The 16,663-nt window shown below is 39.5% G+C and overlaps 1 pseudogene; it reads right to left on the bottom strand.

The window, feature by feature from the left end:
• Nucleotides 1–3,781: 3,781 nt before the first annotated feature.
• On the bottom strand, nt 3,782–15,442 carry LOC140762566 (1-aminocyclopropane-1-carboxylate oxidase homolog 11-like; annotated as a pseudogene).
• Between the last annotated feature and the right edge of the window lie 1,221 nt (nt 15,443–16,663).

Genomic DNA, 16,663 nt, shown 5'->3' with positions numbered 1-16,663 from the left:
TCAACCCTATTATAGTTTCAATAGGCGTGAATAGAGAAAGGAGTTGAAATTCAATAATAATTATTTGCACTCACAAATGATGTTCTGAATTGTCCAGCGTGAAAACTTAAGTTTATTGATGACTATACCGGAGTCTCCTTCGGCGATAATAAGAGCAATGTTAAATTAGGCTACCGATGTAAGTACCTTCAATAGGACAAGGGTCTATTGTTTCGAGTCGAGCTCACTGAGGTAAGCTTAGCCTAGCCATCTCTACCTAAGAGTGGCAAATCTTGACCTGACCTGATAACTCGACATGATAGCCCGTCTCTTAATTGGGTTTGGGTTTAGTCTAATCGGGTTGGGATCATAAATGGGTCAATCCATTTAACCCGATTAACAATCGAGTCATATTCAAATTTATATAATTAACCCATTTTGACCCGTTTAACCCGTTTAAGTGTACTGGTCACACCAACCCACCGAGGAGTTGTAATTACTTCTAGTATTTCAGATTTGGAACTTAGAACCTTATCATTGGGTGCTTTAGCAAATGTTTAATAGAAAGTAGTTTTGCTAATTTAGCTATAGCTTTATACTCTTACGTATATTACGGAATGAGGGTTAAGTGCAAAGTATAACTTCCAATTTGATGTTGATACTCGATATCCTTATCTTGTGGAACGTTTTGATTCAATGTCTGAATGTCAATCCATTTATTTAGTTTAGTTTAGTGTGCAATGCTTTTATGGCATCTAGATCTATAGACGATGCATACATGAAACATGTCTAGTATAACATATTAATTCTTTTCTTTGTTTTTGTCCTCAAATTTTTTATACATCTACTGCTTATTAAATTTGTGTTGAATATTCTTATTGGTTTGGTGAACTTATTTTTTGTTTTTAGATATTTATTTAAGACCTTCTTTTGAAATGAAATGGACAACAAAATTGGTGGATGTAAGTTTTTGGGTATTTATATATAACAATTAATAGAGTTGCTAGAATGAGAAATAGTCAAGTTTTTCTTGTTGAAAATAGACGAAAACCATGCAGCCTAAATGTAAATACTAGTTTCTGATGCCATTTTTAAGTGCATGCTTTCAATTCTAGTATACATAGATTCAGAAATAACTAAGGAGTCTTGTGCATAGTTATTTTACAGTGACAATTTTCAAATGAGATTTGAATAAATAAATGGTGCATTATGATTTCCCACACTTCATTCTACTAAATTCATTTCCAAGAAGGCAAGGAAAGAAAGGTGATGTTTGCATGTACATATAGTTTTTCATTTTTATTCTTGAAGTGTGTTTATTTATACTGACTAGTCAAATGTACATGAAGAGTATATTACATACTGTGTTGTGTTTAAATTGGGCCTTCACTTGCATTTCTTGCTGCATGTTAACTCAAGGACAACTAGCTATTTTTACTTCAAAACAAAAGCATATCCTAATTTCCTTGTTATCTTATATTTCACTTGATTTATCATGTATAATAGATGCTTTATTTATCTCTCTATATTCTCTATCTTAATTAACATTCTTTTTTATTTTTGTTTTTTTTAACAGGGCCATGATCTTTGGATAATAAAATGGAGGGTCCAATGCTATTATTTACTTTTATTTTTAACTAGTTGTAGTTTGTAATATATTATGAACTTGAAATTATATTGTAATTGTCATTAGATTGTTAGATTTGTAAGTTGTAAGTTGAAATTAAAATTAGTACTTAAATTTATTTACTTAATGTTGAATGCCTGGTAGTTGAATTATTATATAGATTTGTGTTGAATTGAATTTATGGTTAAATATTTAGAATTGTATATTTTTGTATTGTATATTTTTTCAAATAAAAAGAGATTACCTTGTTTGAATTAATAAATATTGAATTTTATATAGGGTTAATGATACTTTGTTATTCGTGTTATCGTGTCGTGTTAATACGACTTGTTTATTAAACATGTTAGATAGGTCGTGTTAACATGTAGTGTTAACACCACCTATTTCTTAAACGGGTTAGGTGAATCGTGTTAACGTGTCGTATTAACACGATCCATTTATTAAACAGATTATATGGGTCGTGTTCGTGTCTACTAAATGTAACCCATTCATTAATCAAATCATATTTATGTTAAGGTGAAGTTAACCTGACCCAAATTTGACTCGATTCGAATCTTATCAAACTCGAACCCATTTAACCTAATCTGATTGCCACCCCTATTTCTACGGATCACACCAAAGCCCTTAGTTATATCAAGTGGGTCCTAGGAAACCCAGAGTTAAATTTGAGATACCCATCAGTTGGCACCTAGTTTGATCATTTGATTCATCCTATTAGAGGTAGAATGTCCACCACCTCTTCTTTTATAGTACTGATAGTCATTTGGAGAGCCATCTAAGTGATATAGTCAAGCTTCGTTGTAGGCAAATACTTCAATAGTTGGTAGATATCAAATTTAAATAGGATTTTGAACAAGTTTTAAACATTCAAGACAAATTCTTTTTCTCACTTTGGTCCTTCAAAAGCCAAAATACCTTTACAATATTAGTCAAAACTCCAAAACTCTCTCCGTTAGTATTCTTCTTTTTTGTTACAATAGGGACAAGCACAACGGTGAAAATACGCAATTTGTTTTGATCATTATTATTTTGTAATTTTTCTAATCCTATCAAACTTATTCTCTTTTTTTTGTTAATAGTATGGATTGAAGAGATTAGATTTAATATTTTATTCAATAAATACAATTGAAGAAATGCAGCAATTTAGTACCCATGTTAGACAGATCCATGTAGGTCGGTATGAGCGGCGAGCGGGTATGATCAAAGTGAGAGTTATTGAATGTGTATGATTGATGTATCATCACGCATCTAACGGCATGCCCAAACTAACGAGCATGAGGATAGCTTACATGGTATCTCAATCATGTTTCTAGATATATAAAAAAAATGATAAGATATTCATTGGATGCGGTAAACCATATATAAATCTATATTTTTGCGTTGGATATGCCTATTCAAATATATATATTCTAATGATACCAAATAGGGTATGAATAAATTAAATATTCATATGCGAATCCAAATTCATATTCACTTGTATATCCTAATAAAATTTATATATCTATATCTTGATTTGGATCCAAAGAGTTTTCAAAATTACTATTTGTAACCTAACATATATAAATTATATAAGAAATTTGCAAACTAGTGTTTCGAATACTCGACAAAAACTTAGACATTGGGAAATTTTCAGCTTTAACCTCCTTTGAATTTTAGACAACTCTTAAAATTCTAACACAAGTACGTTCAAACAATCTTCAAAATCTTGACATTATGAAATTTTCAATTAGAAACATTCAAACTCAGCTCTTTTGGAATTAAAACATATTCGAATGCAAGAGGAGGGTGTTTGAATGACATTTGTGAAAAACTCCTATGAACTTTTTATGCAAAATAACCTACAATCTTCATGAAAACTTGTATGCCACTGCTCATACGATAAATAACTAGATATAAATAATTTTATTATGATCAAAATTGTCAATTACATAAATACTAATGCATATGAATACCCTAGTGTTACTTTTGACCGACTATCTTTAACTCAAGAAAGACCACTAATTGAAAAGAAAAGGAGAAGGAAACCTATTTGTTTTCTTAATACCGTAAAAAAATTATTGTTAAGTAGCAAGAGCTTACGGTACCAAAAGAAACCCACTGATCAAAATATGTCTTTTAATACACTTGTATCCAACAAAAGCTTGCTTGAATATTCAAGATATTTCAATCTTACAAGCCATAATATAGTAAATAACACAACACATGAAGAGTACCTCCGTACAATGTTCAAATCTATAGTAGTAAATTCATAGTCTGAAATGTGATATTGCAGATTTTCCATCCAACCCTTTAGAGTAATAGTACTTCATGAAGTCCCTAACAAGTATTTCTCTATACAAAGGAGGGTTCTCCTCAGATAAGAGCTCCTTGATTGGGCCATATATCCTTGTAGAAGATGGAAGCCATTGAAATTCTTGGGCCCTCCTTCTTGGCCAGCACTCTGTGCTCTACGCTCTTGAACCTATTATTGGAGATTAGCTGAAGCATATACAAAAAAAAAGAAGAGAATTTTAGGTGATCTGAATTAGCTTACAGCAATGAAAATAATAGATACTCAGTTGACTCAAAAGATTTAGATAACGGACTAATAATGTATAATATCATTTAGTAGAAATAAGATATAGCATGGATGCTGTAGAATTAAGGTGAAATTGTTATTGTCGCTACATTCAAAAAATTTCGTAATTGCCATTGAAATCATAAGCTATTTTAAAAATATCACATTCTGTTAGTTAAATCTAATTAATTATAGTTAAACCTGAATTTAAATTACAAAAAAGACTATTTTGTTGTAATGAAAATTGCTTAAAATTGTTTAAAATCTATATAATGTTAGTTGATAGACTGATATCATGGGACAAGAAAATATAATATTTTTTATGCAAGATAAAAATAAATGATGAATATATTACAATTTAAACTCTAAGATATACAGATATTTTAGTCATTTATGTAAAATTGTTAAATTTATCAATCATTTATTAGGAATATTTTACAAATATTTTTGTTAAAAACTAGTCAAGAGGGACAATTATTGATCTTTTAACTAATAATGTCCTGGTAATATGATACTTAAAAGTTTTACAATTATGTAAAAGAAAACTCTTAATATTTTGGAGGCAAGTCATAATTAGACCGAGCCAAGCTAGCTTGATACTTGGGTGAGCCCAGCTCAAGTCCATGTTAGCTGGTCTTAATTTTGAGCCGAGCTACTCAATTTGTTTACACCTCCTATTATGATAAGCTAGACTCAGAAATAAATATCAAGCCTAAACCAATGAATCAAGTCGATATTGATCAAGCCGTAGTTATTTGACAACCATATTAAAGAACAAGTTTTATACTAATGGACAAATTAATTAAGAAGAAGAAGAAAAAAAAAAAAGAATTGCATACCCTAACATTTCTTTTTAAATTTTATCCAACCTCACCTGTAGGAGATCGCCTATATTTACCACGAGTGCTCCAGGAATAGGAGGAACATCAATCCACTGGTCGACCAACCGCCTGAAAAAAAAAAATGGCGACTACGGGAGGAGAAGATGTGCACCAAAGAAGAGCAACATCGTCAAAGGTGTCGGAGCCGGAGGAAACAAAGCAGCCAGTAGCCGGCAAAAGAACTCCTAGGGAGGGCATGCGATCCTGGGCTTCCGTAGCGGCGGGGAGCAGGAAGGCAACAGTTAAACCGGGAACTATTCCGGCGGAGATACTGGCTAAAATACGCAACCAGTTGGAAGACGGCGTGGTGATCGACCCAGAGGTGCTGGAGAAATGCTGGAATAGGTGGAAGCTAACACTATTTGGCAGATTCCTGGGCAAGGTGATACTGATGGCTTGGCTGAAAACCAGGTTAGCCAAGCTATGGGAGGGGATAGAAGGATTCTCAGTCTCAGATATGGCGGACGGTTACTACGTATTCAGATTCGAAAAGGAGGTGGATCTCGACCACGTCCTGATCAACGATCCATGGACAGTCCAAGGACAAGTCCTCAACCTGATTCCATGGCGCAATAACTTCCGGCCGTCCCCGGAGGCGTTCACTACGGCGCCGGTTTGGATCCAGCTCCACAACCTGCCGCAGGAATACTGGGAACTAGAGGCTCTCATCCCGATGACAGCCTTCTTTGGCAGACCACTACGGGTAGACAAAACCACCCTAGATCACTCCAGAAACATATTTGCCCGGGTGTGTATTGAGGTAGACCTTAGCAAACCTCTGAAAACAGCGGTCTGGCTCGGGCAAAAGGAAGAAAGAGTGGACCAAAGAGTGCAGTACGAAAGCATTCCAAAAATATGCTTTAAGTGCGGGAGGATAGGGCACAAGGAGGAAGAGTGTGGTTACACAGACAAAAACCAAGGTGTGGAGACGCCGGCGACGAATGCCGGCGATGGAGACGGCGAACAGCAAGGCACAAACCCTAACATGGAAAAGGACGCTAAGGAAGAAGACAACATTTATTATGGGCCATGGTGCACCGTGTACAGGAAGCCCAGATGGCAGGCTAATCAGAAAGGAAAGAGAGCTTGTTACGCAAACGGTACCCCGGAGAAGGATGGGAGAGAGCAGGCTTCCATGGGAAAAAAGGACGGGGAGAGCAAGCCTAGAGGAAAGAACCAGTTGGCACAGAGCTACATGGGCCACGGAAAGGAAAGAAGTGCAGGCAAGTATGGTGTAGACCATCAACAGGCCAGTACCAGCAGGAAGTCGGAGGATGGTGCAGGCACAGAGCGATGGAAAAGTCGACCTCAGGAGCTGCATGCAAACGTTGAGTACGTAGAGAAGAAGAAGAAGACGCTGGAGCCTAACCAAGGAAGGGAAAGAGCTAATCAGAACCCGCCGTACTCTAGGCCAATCACGTCCGAAGGCATTGCATTTAAAGATCGAGCTGTGGGGCCCGGCCGAAGGAAGCACGCTATTGGAGAGAAACTGAAGGAAGTCCGGGAGGAGGAACCAGCAGTCGACACCGTGGACGAACAATTAATGCCAGAAGGGATGGAACTGGACAGCAGAGAAGGAATCCAGACATGTGCCGGAGAAGAGGTCGGAAGAATGGCTGTAGTCCAAGGGATAACGGTACTGCTTGGCTCGGGAGACCGACGGACGCAAAGGTCGGCCTACGTCAAAACTTCCAAGAGCCCTGGAGGAGCAAGCTGGAACTCCAGCGACTACCTACCCCAGCTCGTCCAAGATGGACTTGTCTCTGCCGCTTCGCCCCTCCCTCCGTGCAACAAACAAACCCGCCGGGAAAACACGAGGACACAGTGGCCAGAGTCAAGCGATGCCTCCTACTGGCGGACCGAGAGGGGAAGGATATGGAAGTAGAGGAGAGGCACTTACAGGTGGCGCTGGTGGCAAACCAAGGAAATGAAGCCCCTGGAGAGATGGAAATGGAGCTGGCACTGGCAAACGAGAACACTAACGGAGGTGGAGCGGTCAGGCCCACCTCTAAGAGGGGTCGGACTCATTGACAGTCGGCCGGCAGACCATACTTCAAGGTTTACCAATGTTAAAAACCTTAGTGTGGAATTGCAGAGGTGCCCGCAAGAAAGAGGCACTCAACCGATGCAGAATTATGATTCGTGATCATAATCTGGATATGCTGGTGTTGCTAGAAACGCACACCAGCTGGTTCGAAGCTGAGCAGGTGGCTAAAAAGATTGGCAGAGGACGGTCGTGGTTTGCCATCCCGGCGCAAGGCCGCGCGGGAGGCATCCTGGTCATCTGGAACAAGGAGCTAGGGTGGGTTGATGTGGCAGCTGTATCAAGGTATGCAGCCCACCTTACTATCACCCTTACGACCGGACAAACCTGGATCTGGACCATCGTGTATGCTAGCACCATTCTAGAAGGGCAGCAAGAACTCTGGGAGGAGCTGAAGAACATAGCGTCCATCAACATGCCATGGGCGATCATGGGAGACTTCAACGCTTTCCTGTCAGTACAGGAGAAGAGATGCAGCGGAGTGGTCGCCCTAGGGCCTAAAGGGAAGGCCTTTGAGCGGTTCGTGGATGAGACGGGGCTGTGCGACCTCGGCTATGAAGGCATTCCATACACCTGGTGTAACAACCAACAAGGCTCGCGACGCATCTAGATCCGGCTCGACAGAGCCCTGGCCAACACTGAATGGGTCAGGGATCATCCGGAGTGCAAAGTCCAGCATCTAGACCGGGGTGCTTCGGATCATGCGCCGCTGCTCCTCACGGTGCCGGCAGGAACGTCGAGGAGCAAGAGACCATTCCGGTTCGAGCTCCTCTGGATGGAGTATGAGGAGTGCCAGAACATCGTCCAAGACACCTGGAAGCGGCAAGCCGGCGGTAACCCAATGCAAGCTTTCTCTCACCGACTGAGTGAATTGAGAAGAAGCCTGAGCAACTGGAATCGCGCGGCGGTGGGGAGTGTGGAGAGATGGCTAAAGGACACCAACCTGAAACTGGCTGACCTAGAGGAGCTAGACGCCAACGGCATGCTGTCGGAGGTGGGCCAGCAGAGCCTGAGGAGCTTATACAACTGCAAGATCGCCCTTAACAGGCAACTCAATATCAAATGGCTGCAAAGATCCCGTTTAAGGTGGACGGAGGAAGGAGACAGAAACACGAAATTCTTCCATATCTCGGCTACCTTGAGACGCCGACGCAACACGATTGCCGGCATCCTGGGTGACGATGGGTGTTGGGTTCAGGAGCCGGCCGATGTGATCCACTGTTTCAAAACCTTCTACCAATGGCTCTGGGGAGAAGCGGAAGAGGTAGACCCGGGAGGATGGAGTGGCCATCACTTCCTTCCATTTTGACTGAGGAAGCGTCAGACCTAGAGAGGCCGGTGACGGCTGAGGAAATAAAGGAAGCGGCGTGGAGCCTGCCGAGAGGCAAGGCCCCTGGCCCGGACGGGATGCAAGCGGAAGTATACATCAAGTACCGGAACACCATGGGTGAAGACCTCTGCCTGGCCGTCGGCCACTTCTTCAACAGTGAGTACATGCCAAAAGCATGGGGTGATACCTTCATAACCTTGATCCCGAAGAAGGAGCACCCCTTAAAGGTGGCGGACTATCGACCGATCGCACTTTGTAATGTCATTTACAAGGTTATCGCGAAGGTCATGGTAAATAGGCTTAAGGTGGTGCTGGCCAAAATCATCGGCCCGGAGCAGGCGGTGTTTGTGGCCGGCCGAAGCATAGAAGATAACACGTTAGCAGCCCAGGAGGTGGCTCACTCCATGGCCACGGATAAGAGCGGACAACCTATTATGATGATCAAAATGGACATGGAGAAGGCGTATGATCGGGTCAGCTGGCCGGCAGTGGTTGGCGCGCTCCGGCGAATGGGTTTCCCTACTCGGTGGTGCAACTGGGTGCAGGCGTGTATAGCATCCCCCAGGTTCGCCTTGCTGATAAACGGGTGCCCGACCACCTGGATCACCCCCAGGAGTGGCCTGAGACAAGGCGACCCGATATCCCCCTACCTCTTCATCATCGTCACGCAAGTGCTATCGGGTCTCATCAACGAGAAGGCGGCGCAAGGCCTTCTGCGAGGCTTTCGGGTCAGAGAAGTGCAGCTGTCGCACCTGCTCTATGCAGATGACCTGCTGCTAATGCTGGAAGCCTCGCCGGAGAATGCCAACAGCATCCTCGAGAGCTTGAGCCAGTATGAGATCATCACAAACCAGCGGGTGAACTACAACAAGTCGGAGCTGTATCTGTCCAACAGGATCGGAGCTGAAGAAGGCAGCCATCTCAGTGTTCAGCTCGGGCTAAAGGTGGCTGGCATGCCGTTCAAATACCTCGGGGTGCTTATCTCGGGGAGGCGAGTGAAGGTGAAAGAGCATCAGGAGCTGGTGGAGCGGATTGGAAAGCGGCTAGCGGGCTAGAAAGGGACGCTCCTCTCCCAGGCTGGCAAGCTAACCCTGATCAAGGCGGCGCTGCTAGCGATTTCGTCGTACTAGCTAGGCAGCACATGGGTGCCGGACGGGGTACTGGAGGAGATAGAAAAAAAAGCCCGTCACTTCCTGTGAAAAAATAAGGACGACCACGGCCTCCACATGATGAACTGGGCTCAGGTGACTCAGGCCAAGCGTCAGCGAGGTCTCGGAGTCCGGCGACTTAGAGAAGCCAGAACAGCCCACCTGGGTAAGCTGGTGTTCAAAATGTTAAACAGGGAGCAGGCGCCATGGATTCAAATCATGCAGGCCAAATACGGGCGGCTGCACCCGTGGGAGACTACGAAGACCCAACAACCATCTTGGATGTGGCGAGCTCTAACCAAAACAGCTAATCAGTTAAGAATGGGATGCCGAGTGATGATAGGGAACGGCAAAGGCACTCGCGCCGCTTTCGACCCATGGCTGCACGAGATCCCGTGGTCCAGACAGCCAAGGGTTCTGGCACCTAGGCTAATGGAAGAAAACCTGAGTGTGGCAAACCTCACCAGTGAAGACCAATGGACTCCGGTGAGATTGGTCAGAGAGGTAGGAACGGAGCTGGCTTACGAGATCGCAAACTTCCCCATGGGAGCCGCCACCAGTGAGGACAGATGGATCTGGTGGTCGCACCCAAGGGGGACGCCTTCGGTTAAGGCGATATACCAGTCCCTGCTCCCTCAGAGTGACCATCTCTGGGCAGGGTGGAGTAACCTCTGGCGCCTACAGGTGGCTCCGAGGATCAGAGTTTTCTGCTGGAAGCTTCTGTGGGGTAGGCTCCCAACGCGAGCGTACCTCCACTATCTTCACGTTGGCCCCGAGGATCGATGTGCCATGTGCGGTCTGTTCAGCGAGACGAGCGAGCACCTCCTGTTCTCGTGTAGATACAGCCGGGAGGTATGGGAAATCCTGGGCACCAGAGAGAGGCTGGAGACTACGGAGATCGATCAAGACTGGATCACGAAAGCGTGGAGCGTAAGCGCTGAGGAGGACGGTCGGGCCAAAGGGTTGATAGCATGCACGCTGTGGTCACTGTGGAAGAGCAGAAACGGAGTTGTGTTCAGAGAGAAGCGGACGCCGGAGCTAGCCGTGGTCCGGTTAGCGGTCGACATGGCGGAGGAGTACAGGTGCGTAAACAAAAAGAAGACCCCGAAACTGAGGAAGATAAGGAAGCCCTGGGAACCGCCGGAGACGGGCTGGATCAAAGCCAACACCGACGGAGCGCTAAAAGCAGGCACGTACCAAGGCGGAGCAGCGGCCATATTTCGTAATGCCAAGGGAAAGTTCCTTCAGGCGGGCTGGGAGCCGTGCCAGGGCACCTCAGCGCTTCAAATGGAACTCTGGGCTATTAGACTGGCGCTGAAGATGGCGAGAAGAGGCACCAGGCTAGAGATTGAATCGGACTGCACCGAGGCCATCAGATGCATGCAGCAGGCTGAGCTCAGCCCATGGCGCGTCCGTAACCTGGCGCGCGAATGTGCGGAGCTAGCCAATGGCGTTAGTGAGGTCCGGTTATCCCACGTGGGGAGAGAAGCCAACTCGGTCGCTGACTGGGCAGCAGCGAGGGCCAGTGTGGCTTCGGGTTACTGCCAGGTGGAGCGACTAAGCAACGCTCCACCGGAATTATGTAAGCTTTTAACTGTCGACACGGACACGTGGCGACAGATCATCAATAAATAGCTGACTTCAGCTCTTTGCAGTCAAAAAAAAAAAAATCAATCCACTGGTCTTCATGAAGAATCTGAAGCCCACCGATATGATCTTGGAGGAGAAGGGTTAGAAATCCAGAGTCCGAATGCCTGCTTGTCCTAATGGCAAGCTCGGGCTCAGGACACGGAGGATAATAATGGCACAGTAGAATTTGCCCTTGGTTGCAGTCAATGTCCGTTAGATAGCTTGGACTAAGTCCGAATGCCTCTGAGAGTAACTCGAATAAAGTATTCCCTAATCCCTTGACATGCTCAGAGTATTATAGAAGTGCTTCCTTACAATTTGAGCAGAAAAATTCTCATGCTTAATCATATAAGAGATCATTTGGAACCGAGTAAATATATCAAAATAAGAACAAGGATAGCATCTAGGAATAATTCCAGGATAATTTCTTTTCATCTTTTTATCGTAGCCTTGTTTGCTTCCAATTTAAATCGGTGCTATCGATGCAAACCTGCAAGAATCCGGCAGCTCGTCGGGGGCCGGTGGGTCCGGCGCCATGCGGCAGTAGAGGGTGCGGACCATATTTTTTGAGACAACATATGCAAACATTAAGGTGATCACATACTATGTGATACTAGTTATAGCTTCATTGATCCCAAATATATTATTCAATATAAAGGTGCAATATCCCAGAGACACATCAAGGGAAATGGTTGAAGAAATTAAAAGGGGTGACGCACTATTCGACGACATTTTTCTATAGGAGAAAATGTAAAATAAGAAAGAGAGAGAGGAAGGGGGAATAAAGCTCTAAAATTGAAGAAAATTATATGGAAAAGCCCCTATGTAATAAACCAAATAATTAAAAAATAATAATTAATTAATTTTAAAATGATTAACTAGTTGCATGGCACGGCCTCGTGCCATGCATATCTCGCCGATGCCGCAGCTGCTGTCACCCTCCCTCTCCACCGCCTTCTCTCTCCCTCCTTATATATCTTCCCTAAAGATCTATCACTCTCTCTCTTCCACTCCTTCGCTCTCCTCAAACTCTCTCTCTCGCGCGCGTATTCGTCGACGCCGGCCACCTTGCAGCCTCGTCGTCGCCGCCAACCAGTCCTCGCCAGTGAGCTCCTCCCTTCTCTCTTTCCTTCTCTCGGTTTGCTTCTCGAGCTTGGGTTCGCCGGAACCGAGCCTCCGGCGAGGGGCCGGCCGCTGGCTGGCCAGCAGCGGTCGAGCCCCTCCTCGCCTACCCAACTTCTCTCTCTCTTCTTCTCTTCCTCTTCTCTTCTTCTTCTTCTTTCCCTCATTTTCTTCTTCCTCGGTTCTTCTTCTTCCCCTGTTGTAGTAGTGCTGGGCTCAGCCTAATACTACAGCAAACAGCGCTGGGCTCGATTTCTCTCTTTTTATTGTTTTTAATTATATCATTTGATTTTAAAGTTAAGGGAAATTAGTTTATTTAGATAGTTAATTATTATTATAATTTAAACCAACTAATATAATTATTAGCTAAGTATAATTATAAATATTTGCATATAAATGTATCTATAGTTTAGGCATGGTTATTAGATTAATACATATACTTTTATTGATAATAATCTTATACTTATGTTTATTTTTTATATAATTATTTTTAGCATCTTATTATTGTCTATTATTTTGTATGAAATGAAATGCTAAGTTTACATATTATTTTTACATAATTGGATAATGACCATTTTACATATAATTAATGATTAATTAAAAGAGTAAGAAGACTATATTTATAATTATATTTTTATAAATCATATAAATGGTCATTGTTTGTTGTATACAGAAAGAGATAAATTATTATATATTTACTTAATAATTAGCAAACTAGGATTCTTATTAAATAAATATAATTATGATAATAGCATATTAATATTATCATAATAAATTTATCATATAAATCTAATTAATTTTAAACTTAATACACTATTATATTTTACTTGAATGGATTATAATCGGATAGATAACTAACTTTATATTATATAAACATTTTCATATTTAGAACTCCTTATTTGAGACCCCTGTGGACTTACTAGCGACAAGTTGACACTTTGTTGACTAACGTAAGGGATATGTGTTTTGTATCTTTTGATCAGATTATGAATAGTCTTATCTCCTAGATAGCTTTCTCATATTATGATATATTGTCTATTTATATAAACATATTCTATTTTATTTTATAGCATGATTATATAATCATATATATAAATAGAGATGATTCAAATGAACATATTTTTATTATTTATTTGTTAGGTTGATCTCGAGCATGAGTATGTAGATAATTAAGAATGCTTAGAGATAGATTTTATGCAATATTTTATTAGTTAAGTTGATTTATAGTGTGAGCAAGCATGTGATGGATATATGATTAGAGGATGTATTGCATTATATATATATTTCCTTTGACTTTTTTGTCGCCTAAATTTTTTATATGCATATCTTTTTACAGTATTGAATAAATACATATGATTTATCATTTAAAAGGAAATCATGAAATTATTAATATGTGATGTGATTGCTATAATAGTATTTGGTCTAAGACTAATGCTAGACACACTCTTAGCGTATAACAAATTATGATTCTAGCTGATGATTATACTCTTAGTATATAATAAGATATAACTATCATTGACATACTCTTAGTGTATGACAAGTTATAATTATTAGTGAGATATTCTTAGTATATGATAGGATATGGCTATTACTTAGATCTTCTTAGCATATAACTGGGTATGATTATTTTTAAAAATACCCTTCGTATATGACAAGGTATGTTTTGAGCTTATGGCATGATGGTAGGATATATATCGAGTTTGAGGTCGAGTATCGTGGTCTAGCATGGTGGATGATATCCAGAGTTAAGACTGATGAGTGCAATAGTAAAAGATATGTAGATTATATCTATTTTTTTGGCATGTATCATACATCATTACTGATGAGACTATCATTTGATCATAAATTGTTATATATACATCATATATTATTATATTTGATGATATTTATTATAATTTCGTCATAAAAAATATATTTGTTGAGGATATAATATGTCATCTATGAAATAATACTCAATGCATTTGAGAATATATATACATGCTCATCATTAAAATTAATTGGTGACATTTATCTTGGAGGTGACATAGTAAATTCAATTTCTCTAATGATTTTAAGTTATTAATATCTTAAATTATTAATCACTTTGCAGGTCTTTATCCTAATGAATATAAATAATACACACTAGTTTGTCAGTGTCCTATATGTCTTACTTAGTGATTCCAATTATTGAACTTCTTAACCTTTGAAATAGATTACTTAAAGAAACTATGAAGTACTTGATATATATATTTTATATAATAAATTTTATAAATCATTCATTAATGTTACTATGGAAAACTAATATATCATAATTATCAAATAGAAGATTGACATACAACTTCGCATGGAGGACGTAATTAATATATCTTATAAATTAAAGGAAAATCATGAACATTCCACAACAAATTGTTAGGTATTCCTTGTTTTATAATTTTATATTATATTTAAATGTATTATGGAGATGCTGTAGATAATGTTATTTTGCTACTATAGCTGTTCATATGACATATTTGCAATAATATATATGAAATCTTGGGATATATTTCATCTAACCAAAAATTTCTCACAGGAATAATTATATTAATTTTTACTAATTTTATATTGGGTAGTAGCCATTTTTATATATCATTGTGTCGAAATTTATTTGTATTTAAAAAAACAAATAGTTACATAATTAATACTTTCACCACTAAGTGAAAGAAATGATGTGAAATTTGAAGTACATTGATGATAAAATTAAATGATGAAATACACATAACTTATGTCGTCTTTTGTAACTGTACTAATAAATTTTTTACCCATGAGCATACTATATAATATTATAATTCTTATAAGATTATAATAATGTGTGTAATCCTTCCATCTTGGAGCCTTAAATTTCTTAGCTTCTCCCTCCATCTTTTGGCTTCATAATAGTAGCTTCTCGTGGTAATATTTTTGATCTTTCTTCAGTGTTGATAAGAGTATTTCTAATGCAACCTTCATTCATATTATATCATTGCAAAATTGGTATTATCACAATAAATACAAATGTATCCTCAAATAGAGGGTCACCTGGTGTGACGAATAAAACACCCTACACGGTAATAATGTTGTTGACATACCAAACTACTCTTCAGTGGGTATATTATGCACTTGGACATCATGGTTTAATCTTAAAAAATAAGATCATTTTTTCTTTTATGTTCTCAGACTAACTGATATTTTCAGTAAATATCTTTGGAAAGGAAGTAATCATCAACTCCATCAACCATTTAGTTGATTTAGATGAAGTATAATAAATTTGAATACTAAATTATCACTGGAAATCTTCACGAAAACATATTAAATCTAGACTAGATCTGAAAAGATTATATTCTTTCACTTGTGGCAAAGTGAAAATTCCCACCAAAGGTTGAAGGGGAGCACAATGTGTCTTAATCACAAATAAAATAATATAGCAGTATGTACATGTATTATTTTATGAAGCTAAACAAAATTTTGAAAGTGCATGTAGTTCACAGAGAGATACAAGCTCATATATAGAGAAATCTACATCTGCATACATTTATATGGAGGTCTGCTTACAAGACATGAAAAGAAACAACTTATTTGATCATTAGGTGATGAATATTTAATACATACAATGGCTCCTCTGAGGAAAAAGAGAATGACTTTAGGCCACTTTCATGGAGTTGGCAGTAGACTCATCATTTGATGAAAGGAGGATCTAGACAACACTATATATCAATGCTTGATCTTTCATATAGCTCGTCTGTCCAACAAGAAGTATCTACTTCCAACATTATTTCTGCTTGAGAATACTTAAAATGCCCATTAATTCAATCTTGAGTATCTGCCATCACAATAATATAATGATCAAATAAATAAATCAATCAATGATAATAGTTAAACTAAAGGTAAGATGACAAATACAATGATTTGGTAATTATAAATACTAAAAGAAATCAAAGATTATGAATTACATAACCAAATAAATTCACCATCCGCCTTACATTAAGTAATCCCATCAATAAATTCACCATCCAAATTTAGCACATTAATAACTTTATAACTCTTGGATGATAAAATTTCATCTTGTATCAAATAAAAAACTTTTGAAATATACATTTGTGCACATGTAACTCCTTTAACCCATTTAATCTAACTTTATACAATCAACTTAATAAATGAGTCATGTTCATCTTGGCTTAAACTTGATTTGATCTAATCCAAGTTGAGTCAAATTAGTTACTTAAATTTATTTCTTATTTTTTAAATTAAATTAAGTGGATAATTTATATGTGGATTTAATCAACTAGAATTTTACTCCTATAAGTAGGAGTGGTTGTGTTGATTATTGTAGTTGAACGAATCTTGAGTTAGCC

This window comes from Typha angustifolia, chromosome 7 (assembly GCF_048772165.1).
Source record: "Typha angustifolia cultivar Huaian chromosome 7, ASM4877216v1, whole genome shotgun sequence".
Lineage (NCBI taxonomy): Eukaryota > Viridiplantae > Streptophyta > Magnoliopsida > Poales > Typhaceae > Typha > Typha angustifolia.
The sequence above is the reverse complement of the archived record's forward strand: the minus strand, read 5'-3'. Positions and strand labels throughout refer to the sequence as shown.